This window comes from Anomaloglossus baeobatrachus, chromosome 8 (genome assembly GCF_048569485.1).
Source record: "Anomaloglossus baeobatrachus isolate aAnoBae1 chromosome 8, aAnoBae1.hap1, whole genome shotgun sequence".
Classification (NCBI taxonomy): Eukaryota; Metazoa; Chordata; class Amphibia; order Anura; family Aromobatidae; genus Anomaloglossus; species Anomaloglossus baeobatrachus.
In genome coordinates this window covers 92,924,883-92,947,322 of record NC_134360.1, presented here as the reverse complement: position 1 = coordinate 92,947,322, position 22,440 = coordinate 92,924,883, and the positions used below count along the sequence as shown (strand labels likewise).

Genomic DNA, 22,440 nt, shown 5'->3' with positions numbered 1-22,440 from the left:
CCACACACCATGGGTGGTGTCACGAACTGTAACCACACAACCCCCTGTAAATACTCCCTTTTATTTAGAGTGGCCGCACGACCCCTCTTGGGTCCGGAGACCCCACGAGCCACCACGGATCCGGATCCGAGCAGCCCGGCTGCTGATGTGGGGGCGGTACAATGGCATAATAAAAGGAAATTTAAATAAACACTGAGCTTAGAGAGTGAATCCTTAATTAGCTTTGATTAGTGGTGTGAAAGGTTTATTGTCCTAAAATCCATGTAGTATCAGAGGTCTGCTGAGTCTCTGGAACAGACTCCTCAGATTTTGTAGTGAGTCATAAATCCTCCAGACAGATTGAGTCTTGTATCCACAGAGTTAAACATTTTAATGAATTTGTACTCCCAGACCCTTCGATGATTTTATGATCTGAAGTTGCCTTTTAATATGTCATCTTTCATGTGGTTTATGTTGTGTCCTGAAGCACAGAAATGTTTGGCCACAGGTAAATGAGGTTTTTTTGTTTGTTATTGTGTGGTAGTGAGATCTCATCCTTTTCTCATTCTCTGTCCTGTTTCTCCAACATAGAGGCCCCCAATAGGACATATAGTGCACAGGATTAAGTACACTACGTTGGATGAGGAGCATGTGAATATCCCAAGAATTTTATAGTCCTGCTGTGTGTTGAGGATCTGTATCTGGTCTTTGGTCTGTACATGAATGCAGGTTTTGCAGCTCTTTACATTGCAGGGATAAATTCCTCTTGGTGTGTCTGAGGGCATAGAACTCCGGATCATGATGCTCCTTAAATTAGGAGGTTGCCTGTAGCATAGCAATGGAGGATCTTTGAATATTGTTTTTAATCGGTAATCGTTGAGTAGAATGTGGTGAAGTTTCTTGGCCGTTTTTCTCAGTACCTCAAGCTGTGGGTTGTAGGTCACCACCAGAGGTACTCGACAATTTTCCTCTTTTTGTTTGTATTTAAGCAGTTCACTTCTAGGGGTCCTTGTTGCTCTAATGATCTGATCACCACTAAAGGTGGGGTGGAAGCCTTGGTTTAAAAATGTCTTTTTTAGATGAGTTAAGTGTTCATCCCTGTCTCCTGGGTTGGAACAGATACAATTATATCTGAGGGCCTGGCTGTAGACAATGGACTTTTTAATGTGTTTGGGGTGGAAGCTGTCCCATCTGAAGTATGTGGGATGGTCAATAGGTTTCCGATACACCAATGTCTGGATTGAGCCATTTTGAATTTTTATGGTTGTATCCAGGAAGTTGATTTCTGTTTTTGAGTGTTCCAATGTCAAGTTTATGGTCGGATGAAATGGATTGAATTTGTCATAGAATTTTAGAGGCTCTTGTTCAGATTCGGTCCAGATTATTAAGATGTCATCGATGAAACGGAAATAGGCCAATGATTTGAGGGAGCATGATGCTAAAAAGTCATTTTCCAGTTTAGCCATGAAAAGGTTGGCATACTGTGGTGCCATTTTGCTTCTCATAGCAGTTCCTGTGCGTTGTAAGTATAGCTCCTCGCCAAAAGAAAAAAGTTGTGTGTGAGGATGAATCTGGTGAGTCTTAATACAGACTCAGAAGGGATCCCATTGGTTAGAAGAAACATTTGGCAGGCGGTTAGTCCACACTAGCTTCCGAAGGAGGACAAATATGGCCGAAAGAGGAGGCGTGGGACCCGGAGAACGGAGACGCCCATCTGACCAGTCTGCTCTTCACCGAACGTTAGGTAAGTATTATGAACATCCGGTGACAGGTTCCCTTTAATAGCACATACAGTCATGGCTGCAAGTGTTGGAACTAGAGATGAGCCAACCCATGAAAGTACAATTCTGCGACATCAGCCGGACAATAGATAAAGTTCGGTTTGGGACCTGGACTTAACCTGAACCCCACTAATTAGGCAGTTTCACTCTCTGCCCACATGCAGCCAGCCATAAACAGATCACTTTCGAGGGCGGATGCGAGGGGTTTTCCATTTTTCTTGTTTGGTGCACACTTCATCCGATCACGCTATTGTTACCCCCAGTACAAGCCGATCAAACTTCAGCTCCCATTGGGCCAAGCACCGAGCGATGCTTGTGAGAGTGGTTTGCTTACCTAAAGCACCCGAACTCCAAACTTGAACTCTGTTTTTTTGGGAAAGTCTGGGTTTGGTATGAAAACGAATACCGAACCTCAGGTTCTCTTATCTCTAGTTGGCAACTTTGACATTCTTAGAAAATAAAGTATTTCTCCCAGAATGTTTTTGCATTTTCTCGTTATACATGTTTATTTCAACCAAAAAAAGGGCAAATTGGACATCATTTCCAATAAAACCTCAAAGATGGGGTGGACAAAAATTTTGGCACATTTCTAAAATTGAGGGTAAACAACTTTGTTTTAACCATGTGATGCTCTTTCAAACTCACCTGTAGCAAGTAATAGGTGTGGGTCATATGAAAATCACACCTGAAATCAAATATAAAGGGAAGAGGTTAACATTCTTTGTATTATGTGTCTGTGTGTGCCACACTAAGCATTGAAAACAGAAAGAGAAGAGAACTGTCTAAGAGCAAGAATCAAAATTGTTGGAAAATACCAACAATTTCAAGGTTACAAGTTCATCTCCAGAGATCTTGATATTCCTTTGGCCACGGTGCACAACATAGTCAAGAAGTTTACAACTCATAGCACTTTAGCTAAATTCCTTAGTAGTGGATGGCAGAGAAAAATTGATGCAAGGTTGTAGCACAGGATAATCCTGATGACTGATAAGCAGCCACAATCAAGTTCCAAAGAAATTCAAGCGGTCGTGCAGGTTCAAGGTACATTAGTGTCAGCGTGAACTATCTGTCAACATTTGAATGAAATTGAATGAAAGGTGACCCAGGAAGAACCAACTGCTGAAACAGTGACACAAAAAAGCTAGACTGCAGTTTATCAAAACTTTGTATGGCCCATTTTGGGGGTTTTGTGTGAAATTATGTCCAATTTATAACTTTTCTGGAGGGGGTGTTGTGTTGTTCCATTACACAAAAAGGAAATAAACATGTATAACTGTTTATATATTGTTCTCTTACAACTACTTCATTTTCTGGAACAATTTAAAGGGTGCCAACACTTTTAGCCATGACTGTAGATAGTTATATTTCAGGTATAGCTCCACCTTTCTTTATTAGTATATTTGGGTGGTGTACTCCCTGAAAACATATGAATCTTTTTGATTTAATGCTCTCTACAATTCTGTGGGGGCAGAACTGTTCACATAATTAGCCCTGGTAACAGTCTAAATCTTTTAAGCCATTAAAAGAATAGCTCTGTTGGTTTATATGTTTCAACTGGATCTTCAGCAGGTCCCACTAGAAAACTTTGCTGCAGTTCCAATAGTCACCATTAGGGGGAGCTCCTTGTCCCTTATTACAGAACATGACGTTGGAGATCCAATCAGTTTCTGCACAAGTCACAGGGAAGGGATTCTTAACAGGGAAATTCTCCCTTCTCCCAGATCCTGGCAGTGTGTGTATAGCGTGGATGGGATAAGAAATCAGGTCTCTGCAATACAGGGCTGGAAGTGAGTGACATATCTGTAAGTACATCATTGCGCCTCTCTGTGCCATTGTCCAATTCTGATTTATCATTAAATGTAAATTGCAATATGTGTAAGGTGCTCATCATCACCGATGTCCGACATGCTACATCCATGTATACAACAACATCAGTGCCATGTATCTGCATGTGAATGATGGCCGTATGCAGAATGCTTGCCATGGTGCCATGTATAGGGTTAATGATATATATATATATATATATATATATATATATATATATATATACACACACACACACACACACACACACACACACACACACACACACACACACACACACACACATATGTGTATACAGCATGAATGGCTTTCACAGCAATGACTTGTGGCAATTACAATAGGTGTGTGTCAGGATTTGCCTCTTCTTGCCCATCTTTAGCAGTATTCATATTCAGAGTATGATATGGCTGAACATGTCTGATGAATAATACATGACCATTTTTCCAGTCCCCTTGCTCTCTTCTATGGATTTTTGGGGTTTAGATGCCAGATCTCCCCTTTTCAGCATCTTCTCTCTAATAAAATATTGATTGAATCTTCTTTCTCCTCTATAGGATGGGGGGTGTTGTAAAGGAGACCAGTTTGCTGCAGATAGCAACAGCACTGATCAGCTAAGAAACAAATAAGCCTTCTAGAGCCACCTCTCCAAGCTCCAGGACCTGACCACAGAAGGAGCCTCTTATCCTTGCCTTGAATCGTGCTTTACTGAAGAATCCTTCATTTCTTCATCTTATTCCTGAATTGTTGCCTTTGCCGCTCAGAGCTAGGAAGGATACTGTCCGCCACACACCAGGATTTCAGCTGTCCCCCACATCCCCAGCCGTCTTGATTTGTTTGATTTTTATGTATTTCTGCACCCTGTTTGCTTATGTGGATATGCAAGGTAGAAGAGAGGAGAGCATAATCCCACCATGTCCAGTGCTTTAACCCAGCAGACTAAAGGAACTGTGTCTTCAAGCCCAGGTATGTGCCCTGATATCAGTGTCTCAATGTTTAGCCATCGTCTTGGAGAAACCCCATAAAGTGCGGTGTAGAATGGTGACCCCATGCTATTCCTGTACCCCTCTGCATGATGTGCAGTGTGCCTCCTACCTGGAGGAGCTGTTGCATTCGCCAATCTCTGCATGGCCATTGTGAAGAAATCCCACTGTTCTCTGTCCATTTCTACGATGACTTCCATGTAGAGTCTCCTTTCTGCTGTAATGGTAGGGATTGTCATCGGATCTAGACATAGACGTGACATAGTCAATATTTATCATTAGGGAATAGTAATGATACAATGCAGTTTGTATTGAACGCAGAACTTTCCATTCACAATATTTGATTTATTTGGAGAAATGTAATTAGTTGCCATGTGCATAGCCCTGTATGACATGGCACTGGGATGTGACATCCATCATGCCTTCTCGTCTTTAGGTGATTGGCTTGTTATTTTGCACTTTTGGATGTGATGCTAACAGTATGGACGTCATTCTTCTTGTCATTTGTGCACTACATGTGTATGATGCTGTGGTGTGTAATATGGGCCTTCAATGCCCGGGTCACATACTGATGCAGAGCACTGCTAACATGCAGGGTTCAGGCCTGGTTACTGATGGAGGCCTGCACTGGAAGATGCTAAGAATGGTCATGAAATAGACATATGTCCAATACATATAAATGGGGAAATGACTGTATAGTTTATGTTACAGGTATCAGCCCACAAGTGCTCAGTATATCACACCTGTCTGCATCCAGATACCACCATGTCTTCACTGATGTTACTCCTTACTTCTCCATCTTGAGGAAGAATGCAAAACATGAACTCCTGCTGTGAACTGGCGATCTATTCCATGTTATTGATTCATTTAATCAGAGATGGACACATCCATAGTGCATTAGCTGCTGCATATGACTGGATGTATCTATCTGTCTATTATCTATCTCTCTATCTATCTCTCTATCTATCCATTATATATCTCTCTATCTATCTATCATCTATCTATCCTTTATCTATCTATATCTATCTATCCATCTATCTATCTATCATCTATCGATCCTCTATCCATATCTATCTATCCATCGTCTATCTATTGTCTATCATCTATCTTTCTATCTATCCTCTATCATCTATCTAATCTATCATCTATCTATCTAGCCTATATCTATCTATCCATGTATCTATCTATCTATCCCTCTATCTATCTATCTATCTATCTATCTATCATGTATCTATCTATTCATTATCTATCTATCTATCCTCTATCATCTATCTATCTATTTATCCATTATCTATCTATCCTCTATCATCTATCTATCTATCCTCTATCCTCTATCTATCTATATATCCACTATCTATCTATCTATCTATCTATCTATCTATCTATATCTATCTATCACTCTATCTATTCTCTATTGATCTATACTCTATCTATATAACATTTATCTTTCTATCACCTATCTATCTATCCTCCATCTATCTATTATCTATTTATCTATCATCTATCTAGTTATCATCTATCCTCTATCTATCTATATTTCTATCATCTATGTATCTATCTAGTTATCCTTTATCTATCCCTCTATCATGTAGCTATCATCTATCTATCCTTGTATCTTTCTAGCTATCATCTTTGTATCTATTTATCTTACCTCTGTCAGATACATTTGACAGGCTGTAGTTGCCACAGCTTTTTTTTAATGCTATGAAAGCAATTTATTCCACAGTGTGATCAATACGAGGCATTGGCAGCCCTGTAACACTGACAGTTCAGCACACATCGCCAGTTGGCACAGATCATGGGTATAATCTAAGCCAACTGTGAAGGTGATGACATGTATATACTGACTATATATGTACGTATGTTCCTGACTTCCTTCCCTACAAACGACATCACAGCAATTACATTTCTTGCTGTATTTATTATAATACAGCATGGATGACTTATGATATTGTTACATATAGTCAATAAGCTATTGTGATGATCCTCCTATGTACATGATGTGCATGTAGTATCCCGGGTCAGAGATCACCTATTACTATAGCCTATATGTTGGGCCTTGGAGGTTTGTCATCATCAGCTCTGGCAGTGGCAGAATAATGGGAAAGAATTACATGGTGAAGCATCTGCCATCCAGATCTGCCACTTAATGAATAGCATTTTGCCAGCAGCTGTGTAAATGACCTGTTGGACATTTTGGATGCACTTACTATACCCATTGTAGTAAATGGCAGGCGGAACTTAGGGGAAAGTGCTCTATATTGTATTGTAATAAATGCGATAATACAATATAGATAGATAGAGGGATAGATAGATAGAGGGATAGATAGATAGAGGGATAGATAGAGAGATAGATAGAGATGTGATTTCTTTTCTGTAAGCCCGTAGCTGTAGTACAGTGTACTGAGCCTAGGGGACGCGCGTCCCATACTATACCTGGTATTGTTACCACCTCCGGCCCCCAACCATCCACCCACTGTTACCTCTTCCCTATTTACATAGTAATTCTTCAGTTTTGTGCCACTTGTCTGAGATGTTATCATTCTGTATAGTGGATGTGTTGAAAAATAGATTTGTTTTTATGGTCACATGTGATTATGTCATGGATATTTTACATTAAAGTGATGATTCAGTAACATTAATGGTAGGCCGAGGTTTCCTACAAAAACATTTCTCCGCTCATACAGGTGGACAAGACATTCTAGAGATGCTGGTTACAGGTCCGCTCATTCCTATACACCATTTACTGTCCATTTACAGACAGAAGAGATGGGTGAAGTCTTCATTTTACTGAAGCACCGGTGATAATGAGGCATCATGAGAATTCTATGGTTGTGACGTAGATGTCCGCACAGTTCCTTATACAGATTAATGCAATGCCATGCATACAGGAGATTTTTTTTGGATCTGTACAGAATGATCTCAAATCCTGTATCCCTGGGACTTTATTAGAATATGTTCTTATTATGCTTATTTATCTTTATATACCACAATTGGCCATGTTTGCTATGTAGTTTCAATGTTAGGTAATATTACAGTATGCATAGTGGTGATATTAATGGCCACCAGAGTCATCAGAAGGGCTAACACCCCCCTTTATTTTTAGACCACTGTTTCCATTATAGATGTGAAGTTTTAAATGTTTTTTGTCATGCACCCCTCATTTTTCTCAGATCCATTTTCCATTCATCCAGCAAGTCACGACCAGGCGATTTGGTATAAAGCAGCCAATTCAGAAAGTGTTGTAACTGCAGTGACAGATGCTTCTTGCCACCTTCTATATCACAGCCTCCATACAGCCGCCCTATATAGACAGGATCAGGATCGGCTTTATGCCAGGGGGTGACAGATATTTTACATATACTGAAGGCCTTACACTATTACCCTGTGTGTGAGGAAACACAATTACTATTCTAGTATCTGTGACACTGAGAACATTTGGATCCTACATACTAGAAAAAAAACAACTTACAAATTCCCTTTAAAAATTGTGCTGTAAAAAATATGCTTGTCTCTGTTTCTGGTAAGATAGGATGACAGCTAATATGGCTCTTTCCACACACAGACAGAGTGTATTTAGACCAGAGGCAAAACCTCTAGATCCCAACGCAAAATCTTTCACCTACTACCGTTTATCATCCTACAGTCATGCTCCAAAGTGTTAACTAGGCACCAAAAGACCCGGAAAGTCTGTTTGGTACCTTTTTTATATATATATATATATATATATATATATATATATATATATATATATATATATATACTGTTCTTTACCTACTTTCCATGCCTTCCAGTATAAGGCACAGGTCACCTATTTTATCCAGAGGTGCCAGCCTCTCCCCCTTGCCCTTTCTGCTGTGCTCAAAAGTGTTGGCACCCTTGAAATTGATCCAGAAAATAAAGTATTTCTCCCAGAAAATTATCGCCATTACATATGTTTTTTATACACTTATTTATTTCCTCTGTTTGTATTGGAAAACAAGATTGAGAAAACAAAGGCAAATTGCTCATAATTTCACACAAAATACCCAAAATAGGTCAACTTAATATTTGGTTGCACACCCTTTGGAATAAATAACTGCAATCAATCACCACCTATAACCATCAACAATCTTCTTACACCTCTCTACTGGAATTTTGGACACCTCTTCTTTTGCAAACTGCTCCACTTCTCTCATATTTGAAGGTGCCTTCTAACAGCGATTATAAGATCTCTCCACAGGCGCTCAATGGGATTTAGATCCAGACTCGTTGCTGCCACTTAAGAACTCTCCAGCGCTTTGTTTCCATCCATTTCTGGGGTGTCTTGAAGTGTTTGGGGTCATTGTCCTGCTGGAAGACCCATGACCTGAAATGCAAACCCAGCTTTCTGACACTGGGCACTACATTGTGACCCACTATCCTTTGGTAATCTTCAAATTTCATGATGCCTTGCACACAGTCAAGGTACTCAGTGGCAGAGGCAGCAAAACAACCCCAAAACATCTTCGAACTTCCGCCATATTTGACCGTAGGTGCTATGTTTTTTTCTTTGTAGGCCTCATTCTGTTTTCAGTAAACTTTAGATTGATTTGCTTTACCAGGAAGCTCTATCTTAGTCTCATATGTCCACAAGATGCTTTACAGAAGGTTTTCGGATACTCAAGTACATTTTAGCAAACTGCAGTCTAACTTTTTTATGTCTCTGTCTCAGCTGTGGCATTCTTCTGGGTGTCCACCATAGTGTTTTATTTCAATGAAATGTGGACAGATAGCTTGCACTGACACTGATGCATCCTGAGCCTGCAGGACAGCTTAAATTTCTTTGGAACTCAATTTCGCTGCTTATCCACCATCCAAACTATCCTGGGTTGCAAACGTTCATCAATTTTTCTCTCCAGTCCATGTCCAAGGGGATAATCTATAGTGCCATGGGTTGTAAACATCTTGATTATGTTGCACACTGTGGACAAAGGAACATCAAGATCTCTGGAGATGAACCTGTAACCTTGAGATTGTTGATATTTTTCAACAATTATTGTTCTCAAGGCCTCAGACAGTTATTTTCTCTTTCTGTTCTCCATGTTTAGTGTGGCACAAACAGATTGAGTCAACTTCTCTTCTTTTTATTGGGTTTCAGATGTGATTTTCATATTGCCCACAACTGTTACTTACCACAGGTGAGTTTCAATGAGCATCACATGCTTGGAACAAAGTTGTTTAGCCACAATTTTGGAAAGGTTCCAACAAATTTGTCCTGCCCATTTTGGGGATTGTGTGTGAAATTATGTTCAATTTTCTTTTTTTTTCAGTTTTTTTTTGTTGTTCCAATACACAAAAAAGAAATAAATATGTGTAAAACAAAACATAATAATTGCAATAATTTTCTGGGAGAAATACTTAATTTTCTGTAACAATTTCAAGGGTACTAAAATTTTTGAGCATGACTGTAAAAGTCATGAGTCATCAGCTAGCTTTCCCAGAAACAGATATAACAGAAGAAGGCAACTCAGAGACAAATGCTTTAAAGGGAATATGTCAACAATTTGTTGCTTTGTAATCTGAAAGCACTTTAATGTAGAAGCAGAAACCCTGATTACAGTAATGTGTCACTTATTGTAATTTATTTTGTTGTTTCAATACAACCAGTGTTTTATCAACAGGAGATTATCACTACAGGACAACTGGCCTGCTGCCTACTAGTCCAACACCTTTTAATTCTATTATTTACTGTAGTGTATAATTTCCATAAAGCATGGACTATATATACCTGAACTTGTGTGAACTAGGTGGGTACATACAGAGTCATTTTTTCATGCCAGACTTGTAATTTCTCGTAGAAACAATCAATTAGTGACCTGGGTGAATATTTTTTTAGAACATATTCTACTGGTTCATGAAAAAAAAATGATCAATCATAGTGTTGTCCAGGTTGGAGGCTTTGTAATATGTCAATTGTAAAGTGCTACCGAATCTGTTAGAGCTTTATAAATACAAGTACTGTATTAATTAATTACTTTCTTGTCATGGTATTGTTGGTGTTATGTCTCCATCAGAATTGTGTGGATGGTAGCTCAGACTGAGACAATACATTTTTAGTTACAGTTTGAGCGGCACTTGGGTTTGAGGAACCTAGGATGGGCTTGTATGACTTTTGATGGACTTAAAGGGAATCTGTCACCAAGTTTTTGGCACTTAGTCTGAGCACAGGATAATGTAGAGACAGAGATCCTGATTCCAATGATGTGTCACTTACTGAGCTGCTTGCTGTCATTTTGATAAAATCAATGTGTTCTCTGTAGTTATGCAGAGCTTGTGAATAAGCTGGACTAACTGGCAGCAGGTCAAGTAGTCCTCTAATGATAATCTCCTGCTGAATAAATTGCGATTTTATCAAAACTACACTAAGCAGCTCAGTAAGTGACACATCGCTGGAATCAGGATCTCTGGCCCTACATTATGCTGCTCTCAGAATAGATAGCAAAAACATGGTGGCAGATTCCCTTTAAATACAAAGCCATTATCTTCCTAGCATTCTCCAAGCATACTGTATGTGGTATAACTATAGGCATTATAGCTATGATAGAGACTAGATATCGTGCTGTTCTGTATTCACACAATGTTGACAGTTCATTTCTAGGTATCCTTTGCCTATGCAAACAAAAGCATCAAACAAACAGAAACACCACATACACTAAGAGAATATACAGATATGATGGTATGCAGGATGAAAAAATCACAAGGAGAGTTATTCTGCAGTGCAAGGAGGCAAAACATTGATTCCTAATATCAGAACATATTTATAGATATCTCATCAATGTATTGAACTTGTAGATTTCTGTATTATTTTTTTTCTTCGTGATGGACATGTATTTCTTAACTGTGACTTAACCCCCAAAGAGCTGTAACGCAGCGTGCTTCATTTCATACTCCTCAGACAATCAATCATTTCCATTCTTTTATTGATTATATAAATAACAAATCATTATCCTGGGTTGAATTCTGAACTCAGGTTTATGTAAATTGTTATTAAAAATAGCAACTCTAAATGGCAAATGGACCACATGTTTCTTCACTGAGGTCAGTTTGGTTCACACAGTACTACTATCCAAAACCGAAATATCCAACATCGCACTTTATATAAAGTGGCTGTCATGTTACATTATATAATAGACATTCATATGCTTTTTATCATGCAAAGATCAGGACAATGGATTTGAATTACTTATTATACCCATGGCATAATCAGATCATCACCTCCAGAAGTCATGGAAGCACCTCCTGAGTGCCACTTTATGCCATCCACCATCCATCATGCACTTTGCCATTATCAATGCCAAGCCTAGAACGCAGTGATACCACACAGCCACCAGTGGTTGATCATAGTCACCTACACTGACCAATGATTGCACACCTACAAAGTTATTATTATTTGATATTGAGGTCATCAGTTCACTCAACTGTTTTTCTTAAAAAGCTTCTGTAATGCTCGTGCCCGGTGTAGGGGCAACGAGCGAGATTAGTGGACCACAGAAGGGACACTGGCATACCCTTTAGTGGGAGGGGTTTAACTAAGCGCCCCCTGTGAGGCATACGCAAGGCCCCCCTCCCAGGGAAGTGACTGGGACTGTGTTGGCTGACCGCCAGTGAAGGTGACGGACTCAGGAATATACAGATACAGACAGGGTGACTGAGGCGGGCTGGACAGGCGGGTATGAACTGGAATGGTGTATAGGTAATGGACATAGGGATAACAGGACCTGACAACTAGCTAGCTGACTGGTATCCTGACTAACTGAATGTGTTGCACAGGCACTTCCCCTAATGAGAGGGTGTATTAAATACACATTGCCTCTTAACCATAGGCTGAAAGGAATTTCCAGGAAATGGCACGCTGGCCCTTCAAGAGGAGGGCAGGTGTGCACGCGCATGTCTTAGGTGCACACCCGGAAACCCTGTGCAGCGTGTACAGGGCCCGGGAGGGGAAAGAAGCAGCAGCACTTGTGGCTGGCCTGGGATAGTGCGGTGGAGGACATGACCCACCCCGGGCAGTGAGTAAAGGCCGCTTTACACGCTACGATTTATCTGACGATCTCATTAGCGATGTGACATGCCCAGATCATAGTTACAATTTGCCGAGATCGCACATAGGTCGTTTATTAGTGGTCACACGTAACGATCTCACAAGTGACGCAAAATCGTTCAGTGACATATTGTTTGCCCAAGGCGGTCGTGTGGATGTTGTTCGTCGTTTGCAGGGTGTCAAACGTGCCAATATGTCTGCTGCGTTCCAAACGATGAACAATATTTTGAAAGTGAATGACGTGTCAACGATCAACGATTTTCAACCTTTTTGCGATCGTTCGGAGTCGCACGTAGGTGTCACATGCAACGATGTCGCTAACGATGACGGAAGTGCGTCACGGAATCTGTGACCCCGACGACATATCGTCAGATAAATCATAGCGTGTAACGCCGCCTTTAGTCAGCGTCTCTGCACTACAGCTTCATTTCAACAAGGAAAAAGGGGTTAGTGTAAATAATAATTTGAGTATATGGTACAAAAATATTAGAATGCATGAAACAAAAAGTGAGAAAAATACTTTACAAGATACTAGAGTTAATAAAAAGTTTCTGGCAGATGATAAACTGGCTGTGACATTGGATGTGTTTACGTCACCGTATTGTCCTGAATATGGATAATAAGCAAAGTTAATTAATATGAAATAATGAACTAATATCCTGTTCTTTCTAGTTTGCCCTCATTGTGAATGAAAGTGGACCATGAAATCCTTTAATTATCCCATTAATGCAGAATGCTAATGCTTGTGGTGTGGCTTGGCCTAATGAAATAACACAGATCATGACTCTGTAGGGACACAGGCTATTAAAATCACTTACAGACACAATACCTTTTGAAAAACCACAAGGGGACTATCAATTACAGTGTTTGTTGTAGGTTGCAGGTAAACAAACAAGTATGGGATTCTTATGTTAATGAAATCTACAGCTGTATCTCATTCATTGACACTATTATTTAGAATAAAGAGGTAACATTTGGTGAATTGGTAGAGATGAGCGGATTGAGGGATTGAAAATCGGCTTTTGTCTAGATTTTAGGAAATCTGCAGGACCAATGAATTTACACAGTTTGATTTCCAAATCGCCAAACCAACTCAGGTCATAATTGACCATCTTCACCATCGTTTTTAGTGAAAATAAAACATTTTTGGGGCAAATTTGCACAGGATTGGGCCCAGTGGCGTAACTAGAGTTTGATGGGCCCTGGTGCAAACTTTGGACCGGGGCCCCCTCCATGTACACAACACTTAGGGTACAGGATAATGATGCTGACACTTGGCTTTTACCCACAGCACCCAGGTTTCCCATGATCTAAAATCCCTCTATCAGCACCCTGCTTTCCCATGCTCTGTCATACATCTTTCCCTCAGCACCCAGCTTTCCCATATCAGAGCATCGGAAAGCTGGGTGCTGAGAGATGTATAGCAGATCATGGGAAAGCTGGGTGCTGAGAGATGTATAGCAGAGCATGGGAAAGCTGGGTGCTGAGAGATGTATAGCAGAGCATGGGAAAGCTGGGTGCTGAGAGATGTATAGCAGAGCATGGGAAAGCTGGGTGCTGAGAGATGTATAGCAGAGCATGGGAAAGCTGGGTGCTGAGAGATGTATAGCAGAGCATGGGAAAGCTGGGTGCTGAGAGATGTATAGCAGAGCATGGGAAAGCTGGGTGCTGAGAGATGTATAGCAGAGCATGGGAAAGCTGGGTGCTGAGAGATGTATAGCAGAGCATGGGAAAGCTGGGTGCTGAGAGATGTATAGCAGAGCATGGGAAAGCTGGGTGCTGAGAGATGTATAGCAGAGCATGGGAAAGCTGGGTGCTGAGAGATGTATAGCAGAGCATGGGAAAGCTGGGTGCTGAGAGATGTATAGCAGAGCATGGGAAAGCTGGGTGCTGAGAGATGTATAGCTGAGCATGGGAAAGCTGGGTGCTGAGAGATGTATAGCAGAGCATGGGAAAGCTGGGTGCTGAGAGATGTATAGCAGAGCATGGGAAAGCTGGGTGCTGAGAGATATATAGCAGAGCATGGGAAAGCTGGCTGCTGAGAGATGTATAGCAGAGCATGGGAAAGCTGGGTGCTGAGAGATGTACAGCAGAGCATGGGAAAGAGCCTTTTCCCTCAGCACAAAACATTCCCATCCCATACTTGTATCTTTTTCCTCCCTCATATATATTTCTCCAAATACTATAATGGCCCCCACATAGCCTTCCATATAGTATAAAGGGTCCCACAAAACCCTTCATATATTAGAATGCACCCCCATAGTCCTCCATGTATTATAATGCATTTCCCATAGTTCTCCATATTTTATACTGCACCACAGTCCCCCATGCTTTATAATGCACCCCCACAGACCATGTGTAAGGTAGCCTCCATAGTCCTCCATATATTATAATGTAGCCCCCATAGTCCTATATGTATTATAATGCAGCCCCATAGACCTCCATGTATAATGCGCTGCTATAGTCTATGTATAAGGTGTCCTTCATGTTTATTATGCAGTCCCATAGACCTCCATGTATCATGCAGCCACACCCCCAGGCCTCCATGTATTATGCAGCCAGTCCCACCAGGGCCTCCATGTGTCATGCAGCCAGCCCCACCAGGTGTCATGCAGCCAGCCCCACCAGGGCCTCCATGTGTAATGCAGCCAGCTTCCCCTGGGCCTATATGTGTCATGCAGCCAGCCCCCCCAGGGCCTCTATGCGTCATGCAGACAGCCCCCCCAGGGCCTCTATGCGTCATGCAGCCAGCCCCCCCAGGGCCTCGATGCGTCATGCAGCCAGCCCCCCCCAGGGCCTCTATGTGTCATGCAGCCAGCCCCCCCAGGGTCTCCATGTGTCATGCAGCCATCCCCCCCAGGGCCTCCATGTGTCATGCAGCCAGCCTCCCCAGGACCTCCATGTGTCATGCAGCCGGCCCCCCCAGGGCCTCCATGTGTCATGCAGCCAGCCCCCCCAGGGCCTCCATGTGTCATGCAGCCATCCCCCCAGGGCCTCTATGTGTCATGCAGCCAGCCCCCCCCAGGGCCTCCATGTGTCATGCAGCCAGCCCCCCCCCAGGGCCTCAATGTGTCATGCAGCCAGCCCCCCCAGGGCCTCCCTGTGTCATGCAGCCAGCCCCCAGGGCCTCCATGTGTCATGCAGCCAGCCCCCCCAGGGCCTCCATGTGTCATGCAGCCAGCCCCCCCAGGGCCTCCATGTGTCATGCAGCCAGCCCCCCCCCCCCCCCAGGTGTCATGCAGCCAGCCCCCCCAGGGCCTCCATGTGTCATGCAGCCAGCCCCCCCAGGACCTCCATGTGTCATGCAGCCGGCCCCCCCAGGGCCTCCATGTGTCATGCAGCCAGCCCCCCCAGGACCTCCATGTGTCATGCAGCCGGCCCCCCCAGGGCCTCCATGTCTCATGCAGCCAGCCCCCCCAGGGCCTCCATGTGTCATGCAGCCGGGCCCCCCAGGGCCTCCATGTCTCATGCAGCCAGCCCCCCCCCCCCAGGTGTCATGCAGCCAGCCCCCCCAGGGCCTCCATGTGTCATGCAGCCAGCCCCCCCCCCAGGGCCTCCATGTGTCATGCAGCCAGCCCCCCCCAGGGCCTCCATGTGTCATGCAGCCAGCCCCCCCAGGGCCTCCCTGTGTCATGCAGCCAGCCCTCAGGGCCTCCATTTGTCATGCAGCCAGCCCCCCCAGGGCCTCCATGTGTCATGCAGCCAGCCCCCCCAGGGCCTCCATGTGTCATGCAGCCAGCCCCCCCAGGGCCTCCATGTGTCATGCAGCCAGCCCCCAGGGCTTCTATGTGTAATGCAGCCTGCCAGCCAGCCCCACCAGGGCCTCCATGTATCATGCAGGCAGCTTCCCCGGGCCTATATGTGTCATGCAGCCAGCAAAATAAAAAAACAAGTACCTCTCAGCTCCTTCCGACCACTGCGACTGCGGTAGTTATGCCCCTGCCCCCATATGTCACACACCCTGCTCCCTATACAGCCTGCACCCCCATATCACACACACACCCTGACCCACATATCTCACCCTGCTCGTACCCCAACTTACCCCTCTCAAACACTCTGCACCCTTCACATGCTTCTGTCACAGTCTGCAGCCCTCATATCCCACTCACCCTGCAGCCCCTCCCCTCATGTCCCCTCTTTTCTCATTACCACACTCATGTGTTCGAAGTATCTTCTCCTGCTTTCTCCCCGGCCTCCTGTGTCTCCTCCCACACAGTCACATGGGCGTGACGTCATCGCAGGTCCTGGTAGGGATGGTTTCCGTCTGCCGTGCAGAATCTCCTCATCTCATCACAACGCCTGGTGGCCTCTCCAGGTCAGGGGCCCCTCTGCCCCCTGCAGACACTGGGCCCCCCTGACTCACAGGCCGGCCCCCTAACGATCTCACAGTCGGCCACTACACAGCGGCACTACACATAGGGGCCCGGCAGCCGGCTCTGCAGAGCGGCTGCCGGGCCCCTATAACCCTGCGGGCCCGGTCGCAGTGGCGACCTCTGCGACCGCGATCGTTACGCCCCTGATTGGGCCCCTGTAAAGAGATGGACACAATAGGCAATTCTTTTTTTTTTTTTTATGGAAAATTCTTGTTTTTCCGTGACTACAATTTTCTTTAACCAAATGCTATTTTTTTGTAAAAATAATAATAATCTTTATTTCTGTAACGCCAAAATATTCCACAGCGCTTTACAATTCAGAGGCTCATATACAAACATTCATAGGTAACAGTTATAGAAGATACAATAATTAAAGCAAAAATAATGACAACCCTGCTCGTAAGAGCTTACAGTCTACAGTTAGGTGAGGGTGACGAAAGGTACAGGTGCTTATTTACAACGACGGACCAGCCACCTTCAAAAAAATGGGGGCATAGATAAAGGCCGTATGAGCCAGTCTTTGTAATGCTTTTGGGTGCGGTGGAGTTTAACAAATAAATTATGTTCTGAGAAATGGTGAAAGGGCTATATATGAAAAAAACGTTGATTAGGGAGGTTGATAGGCCACACTAAATATATGTGTTTTTAGGGAGCGTCTGAAGCTGTGTAATTTTTGGGGGTTGTACATTCCAGAGGATTGTTGCAGCTCTGGAGAAGTCTTGGATCCAGAACTGGGAGGTTCGGATTAGTGCAGATGTTAGTCGAATGTTGTTTGCGGAGCGTAGAGAACGAGTGGGGTGATAGAGAGGAGGGCGGAGATTTAGGGGGGTGCTGCACTGTGGAGAGCTTTGTGGGTGAGAACGAGCAATTTAAATTGGATCCTGTGATATATGGGCAGCCAGAACAATGACTGGTACAATGAGTATTTTCTATGTTTTGACTAGTATACAGCTGCCAGTAGAACACTTCTCAGGACTGGGAACATAAAAGGCTGTTGTAGTGTTATTTTTTTAGTCACTGACTCGCAAGGTTGGTAAAGGTGATCAAACCCAGAGTCAAACCCTGATTCTAAGGGTGGCTTTGCACGTTGCAACATCGCACGTGCGATGTCGGTGGGGTCAAATCGAAAGTGACGCACATCCGGCGTCACTTTCGACATCGTAGTGTGTAAATCCTAAATGATACGATGAACGAGCGCAAAAGCGTCGTTGTCGTATCATCAGTGTATTCTCCGACATTTCCATAATGCCGGTGCAGCGACAGGTACATTGTTGTTCCTCGTTCCTGCGGCAGCACACATCGCTGTGTATGAAGCCGCAGGAGCGAGGAACATCACCTTACCTGCCGCCGCCGGCTATACGGAAGGCAGAAGGTGGGCGGGATGTTTACATCCTGCTCATCTCCACCCCTCCGCTTTGATTGGCCGCCTGCCGTGTGACGTCGCTCTGATGTTGTACGACCTGCCCCCTTAGGAAGGAGGCGGGACACCGGCCAGAGCGACGTTGCAGGACAGGTGAGTGCATGTGATGCTGGCGTAGCGATAATGTTCGCTACGCCAGGAATCACAAGATATCGCTGCTGCGACGGGGCGGGGACTATCGCTTGCGACATCGCAGCATCAGCTTGCGATGTCGCAACGTGCAAAGCCCGCCTTAGTTTCTCAAGTACAATCAATTATATGCAACTTTGCACACTGTGGTTTTTTTATGATCTCTGATCTGAACCATCAATTCAATATCATGTATAAACACTTCACAAAAATCCTGGCACTTACATGCCTTGATATGCTATTGATGAGGTTATTAAATGGTTGTATGAGAAATGTTCTGCCACTCTGAATGCACTTCACATTGAAGTCATCAAGATTCACTGCTGGCAGCTCCCTTTGCAATTCCTGACCAATGACGCCCCAGATGTGCTTGATGGAGGACAAGTCTGGAGACACTGCAGGCCACGGTAGCAAAATTAGGCCATGTAAGCTGTGCACAATAGCACAATCAGCATGTGGCCTGGCTTTGTTGCATTGAAACACAGCTTCAGGGACATTTTGGAGAAATCATCAATTTAAACTGCATTTAACATCTCATCTTTATAGGTAGTATATATTCACATTTTCACATATTGAACTATCAAATTGAAAATATTTAAAAAGGTATAGTACTCAATATACATATCAATAACAGAGATAATTCCAGATCACCCAGCGGAGACAATCAAGGACGGTGCATGGAAGGGTGGCCACTCCTAAGTCCAAATAGAAAAAAGAATCCAGCATCCAGTCCAGTTGATAAAATTCTTTCTTTCTTTCTTTATTGAAATTTCATTTAAATAGCCATCAATATGGCATGGTGCCAACCATACAGAGACGCGTATCGGACGTCACAGCATCCATGATCACTCAATATACATATCGTTCATGTGGTATATCGGTTTGATTTTTTAAATAATATCTAACCATGTGGATATAATTGCTGTCTATAAAGACGAGATATCATATGGGGTTTAAACTGGAAAATAAAATGTATTCAAAGTTTCTTGACTTTTAGTATTTAATTTTGTGATGTTGTGTTCGGTTCCACACTGTGTTGGACTCTGTTCACATTATAGAGTTTGACAGGCAACCTGAGGTCTTCTAGTTGCTCAGGCAGAGCCGGGCGTCGGCTGAATAATTTCCACTGCTCCCCAGCCTTGCAGGAGTTAATTCTTGTGGATTTGTGTGCAGCTCCTAGGAGCAGGTTGCTAATTACCACCCACAGCTGTCTCTTTCCTATTTAAGGTGTGGGAGCCCATGTTTCTGAGCCAATAATAGCTTTAGCATAGCTACAGTGATTCCGGTCTTTGAGGCGATCCAGTTCTTGGTGACCTGTAGTTTGCTATTTTGAGTGGTGATGATGTTCCCATGTCGTACGTTTACTTCCTTTTTTTTTTTTTATTCCCTCTGTACATGTATTGTCTCTCCTTTGAGTGCATTGTGTACAACTTTTTGTTCTCCCTTGTCCTTGTTATTTCTGTGGGGTTTTGTTACTGAATTTCCAGGCCACCCCAGGAGTGAGGGACTGGGGAGTAAGATTAGGGCTCGGACATGAGTTAGGGTCACGCTGGGGGCTCAGACCTTCGCTACCAACAAGTGTACCTCTGAGATAAGGAACAGCACAGGGTCTCAAGTCTGAAGGCCAGCCTAGGAGCCCATGTTCTGTCATTTCATACCGCGTAACAAGTTTAGTGTAAGTTTTGAGAAATAAGAGCTCTTTAAGCTAATGGAATATTGACTGAATATCACTATAGAATATCTCCAGAATATTCATTATTATATTTTCTTGCAGTGCCACTGGCATTGAAAACCAAGCAGAGAAAAAAACCCCGACAAAGCTAAAATCAATTAAGTGTCTAACCTAAATGTATTTTTCAATTAGAAACCATTATTTAATAGTGACTGGTCCATTTAAATATTTAATTAAATCTATTCTAGGAGATGAAATAAAAGTAATGATTGAATTATCAAATTGGCAATTCACGGGTGTGTTCATCCTGACGTAGGGGGAAAATAAGTACAATTTGTTCCAGTGATCACAATTAAACAAAATTAAAAAACATTAACCCCACCAGCTTAAACACAAATCTATCATTATCTATTTATTTCTCATCATGAAAATGTGAAAATGTATCCTGTTATGATTATCCCTGTAATAAATGAAGTAAAAATTAAATACCGGTATATATTTATTTCTGTAAAATAAAAGAAGAATTTGTGTTTTCAGGCAGGAGATTGTCCTCCGTGGCTCAGAGAGGCTCAGAGCTGGAGATTGTTGTGGCCACAGGAGTTTTGTCTCCATTTTCCTCCTAATCTCACAATACTATGGGAGTAGTATGTTATTATCTTAACTTTTCCTCCTGGTAGACACAATCTTTGTGTCATTGGAATTGCCAGGGCATTTGAAATCACACCATAGGCTTCGACATTACATAAAATCATGTAGTGTGTGAATGCCACCTAAAGAATGCCATGTTGATTCAGCATTAACCTCTATGCAAATGCATTAATGTTACTGACAGTGTAGCTGGATCAATATTAAAGAGAGGGTGAAGTAAACCCATGAAGTTAAAGGGTGTCTGTCATCACGTTTTTGCTATGTAAGCCAGCATGCTGCAAGGGTTAATACCTGCTGGGAATGTTGACACTGATTGGGACCATCCCCTTTTGGCCTCTGTAAAATTGACGCGGTGGGAGCAATGTTCAGTGGTTATAATTAATCCTCCATTATTGTTGTCCACAGTGGACAAGGTGGGAATGAGGTATGTCAATTCTCATTTTAAGGGTCAGCACACACGGCAAGTAATACGGAGCAAGTGGAATGCCATAAAGAAATCGCATTCCACTTGGACCAATATTACTCTATGGGTCCGCTCCCATGAGCGATTGTTTTCTCAGCCCTAATCGGACCGAGAAAACAGTCGCAGCATGCTGTGAGTGGAATGCGATTGCGATCTTGTTCCACTCGCACCCATACAAGTTTATGGGGCTAGAGAAGCATTTCATTGCTCTCGCGTTACACCGGTGTAATGCAAGTGCAGTGCGAGAATCGCATCAGCCGGCAATAGAGGAGATAGGGAGATAAATCCCTCCCTCTCCTCCACAGCGTCGACCCTCCCCTCCGCAGCGTCGGCCATCCCCTTTGCAGCGTTAGCCCTCCCCTCCGCAAGCCGCCCCCCCGTCTGCAGCTGATTGCACGATCGGACCACAGTCGCATGACACTTGCATGACACTCGGGCTCCCGCTGTGCTGCGAGAACGTGCCAAGTGTCATGTGACGACTCGCAGTAATCCCTGTGTGGCCTCAGCCTAATACAAAGTTTTTGGGCACTTTAAAGCACTTAGGCGTTTTTTTTGTGCGTCTATTTGTATGTTATTTATTAACGGTTATTAATTACAAAATGAAGTTTTATATATGTATTTGAAATTCCTCTTCTGGTGCTAGTAAGATCGGTGTAAAGGGGGCTGAGAGGAGACATGTACTACAGGATGGGGTTCTGTATAGAGGGGCAGAAAAGAGCGATGTACTTTGGCCAGTATGTACTTTGGCCAGTATGTCACTAAATGCAGCTGTATTTATAAATGTTGGAGTGCTATTGTAAATTTGAGCATATAATTTGGTATTCAGTTATAATATAGTGGTGTTTGGACCCATTCACATCACATCTTTTGTTTACATTTAGTCTGTACACCAGAAATGTTTCTGACCAACACTTTAAACATGTCCTTAGGAGTCCATTAGTCAATAGACTACATTGTTTTATAACAGAAAGGCAGACCAGAAAAAAGCATATAACATACGTATTGTTTGTTTTTATAAGACAGTAGTCCAAAGGTGATGTCTGCCATTTGCCACTGTATGGCATGTATCACAGACCTCCATTTAAAGGGAATCTGTCAGCTGATACATA

The 22,440-nt window shown here is 43.1% G+C and overlaps 1 protein-coding gene across 1 annotated transcript in view; it reads left to right on the top strand.

The window, feature by feature from the left end:
* Positions 1 to 3,448: 3,448 nt before the first annotated feature.
* Positions 3,449 to 22,440, top strand: part of GRIN2B (glutamate ionotropic receptor NMDA type subunit 2B) — a 935,536-nt gene continuing 916,544 nt past the window's right edge. The window contains exons 1-2 of the mRNA XM_075321904.1: positions 3,449 to 3,562; positions 4,139 to 4,547. The gene's annotated coding sequence lies outside the window, so the exon portion shown is untranslated. The remainder of the gene's footprint in view (positions 3,563 to 4,138; positions 4,548 to 22,440) is intronic.